Genomic DNA, 2,732 nt, shown 5'->3' on the forward strand with positions numbered 1-2,732 from the left:
CCTCTTATTCTCTTACTTCCACTTCTACAAGCTCTACTGAGCAAAAGCAAAGCAGACCAGAAAAACAAAAGCACAAGTTTGTTTGGAATTCCTCCCACCTAGTGTTCCTCCTCACCCCGTGCCCTGTGAGTCTGCTGCCTCCCTGGGACTGGCCTCTCTCGGTAGGAGAGCCGAGTGTGGCTCTGCGCAGGGCGGTCTCTGTGATTTTGCTCCTGGCTCCCATGGAAGTGGCCGCTACCACCCACAGGCTTTCCTTCCTCGGGGAGGTCTGCTCTGTGATTCCAGCAGCATGTGGAGCGATGGCTCTGCCCTGTGTGGTCTGTCCAGCTCACTGTTAGTGGGTGGAAGGGGAGTGAGCACCGAGCTGCTTGACTCCCACAGCAGCTCCTCAGTCACGTGGCAGAACAAGTGGAGTGACTGGGGCTGAACGTCCCTCAGAGCTTCATGCAGCCACTCCGTGAATCAAACATAATAGAAATCAGAGAAAATGTCATCAACCCGACCACTTTCAAAAAGATACTGGATTGTGGGTGCTTACAGGAGGCAACTAATCGATGTTTCTCTCTCACCTCAATATTTCTCTTCTCAAGCACAGGAAAATGTAGCAGAGTATGTCTGGATCATAGGGTTCCCCTTCTCCCTTTTGAGCTTCCCTGTCATTAGACAGAGCCCATAATTCAACTTGGCCACAGCAGAAGAGATGGTATCTTCCTAGAATCACAGAAGCTGGTGTCTCCCAGTGGGCACCAGTCTGTTCTGAGCATCCTTCTCTAGCTCAGTGTTCTTGGTCTGGGCCCAGTTTTTTCATACTTCAAGTCCTTCTTCTGGCTTCAGAGAATCTGGAAGCAGAAGTTCTGGGGAAGGCTGTGGCGGGGACTATGGTTCAACTTCAGCAACCCGACAGCTTGAGCTGAACCAGGAACCTGGAGCTGTTGCTGCTGTGGCGGTGGTGGTGATGTCTGTTCCCAGGGGTCTGTTGTGGCTACTGCTGAGGGTCCCATATGTGGACAGTCTGAGCTGTATTCTGGTATGTGCCTGCCGAAGCCTGCACAGCCACTGGGATGTGGATGTTGCCATTCATGAACTGTGCTGGAAAGAGAGTTTGCAAGGGTCTGCACTACCTCTTCAAGGGAGTTTTTCACTACAGATGTGCCCACCATCTTCTCCTTGGCATCCTCCAGCTTTAGAGCTGCCAGGCCCATGGGTGAGCCACTGACATGAACTGTGTTGTAGACTTCCTGGAGAAAGGCAGTGTGGGTAATGCCCTGCTGCTGAGAGTCCCCCAGGGCCTGGGCAGAGTAAACAGGACTGGTCCAGGTTTCTCCTGTAGGGCTAGTAGTGGGCCTAGTGGCACTGTACAGGTGAGCACTGCCCGCTGTCAGTAAGTCTGGCCTCAAAGATGCATAACTGTGCTGCTGGCCATGTGGAATGGCCTGCACAGTGGCCACCAGCTGCCCTGAGATGGTGTAGGACACAGGGGGTGGCATGTCCACTTTGCACTTCTTCCCAGGCTGGAGCCAACCTACCACTTCCTTTCCTGTGGGGAGCCCTGCTGGGGCGGTGGTGGGGAAAGGGCACCCATGGTCTGGGGCTGGATCTGCTGACCCTCAGCCACCAGTTGAGCCTGGATCTGCTGATGTGGGATGTGCTCCTTCAGGATCTCTGCAGCTCGGATCTGCTGGGCTGCCTGCAGCTGCGAGGGGCTGGGGCTCTGCAAAGATGGGTTCTGGATGCCGGCTGCGGCACTTGGCCTTGGATCTGCACCTGGACCTGGGAGGGCTGCTCTGCAGGCTGGTGAACTGTGAGCTGTGGAAAGAGCTGCTGGGCTGATGCCCGCTGTGGAGACTGCTGGACCTGCTCCTGGACCAGAACCTGCTGCGGCTATTGAACCTGGATCTGCTGTTCTTGCCAGGTTTGTGGCTGAACACTGGTGGTGACTGGACAGCAAGTTTCAGCACAGACCCAGGCTCTTCAGTGCTGCCTGTGTACATGCAGTCGCCACCTGTTGGTGTACGGTGGTAGTGGGAGCCTCTGCTGCGACTCCTGAAGGGCTTCTGGACCCTTAGAGGCTGGTGAGCCCCGAAATCCCTTCATCCTGTGTTGTGGGACAGACTGCGCCTTCACTCTGATGTACTCTTCAAAGAAGATGGTGTTCTCTAGAAAATTATTCATATTGTAGAGCCCTTAGGGTTCCAGTCACCATGTTGCATGTATCTCTGCTGCTTGTGCTGAGTTCTTAAGACTTGTAACATTCCCACGACGCTGCTGTGGTAGCTGCTGCCCCTCTACCCACTGGTCCTGTGTTGCTCACTGGGGCCTTTCTGTCCTCCCCCCCAGGACCCACAGGATTTCCCCTCTTGGGTCCCTGGGTGCCATCTTACAATTTCCCACAGCTTTTTAAAATAACACAACAGGGACCACATTTAGATATATTTATATTGTCAACCTGGATTGAAAAGGGTCTCGGAAACAGGGTTTCTAGGTCCTACTTCCTGCTCCGCCTCTAATGATGTCTGTGATGTTAAACTACTCAGTGATCCTCTCTCTACACCCTAGGTTTTCTATCGATGAAAGAATTCTAGGGTCCCTCCCAGTTCTAACCTGCTATGTGTCACCCAGCACATCTAATTAGCCTCTCTTCTCCTTTGCCTAGTTGAAATGGGTTGATTCAGGAAGTGTGCCCTGTCTGCTTACTTTCCTACATCTATTGTGTGTAAGATAGATGGCTAGTG

At 53.3% G+C, this 2,732-nt stretch overlaps 1 pseudogene; it reads right to left on the bottom strand.

Moving 5' to 3' along the window:
* Positions 1-334: 334 nt before the first annotated feature.
* On the bottom strand, positions 335-2,172 carry LOC118643214 (annotated as a pseudogene).
* Between the last annotated feature and the right edge of the window lie 560 nt (positions 2,173-2,732).

This window comes from Molossus molossus, unplaced genomic scaffold, assembly GCF_014108415.1.
Source record: "Molossus molossus isolate mMolMol1 unplaced genomic scaffold, mMolMol1.p scaffold_m16_p_32, whole genome shotgun sequence".
Classification (NCBI taxonomy): Eukaryota; Metazoa; Chordata; class Mammalia; order Chiroptera; family Molossidae; genus Molossus; species Molossus molossus.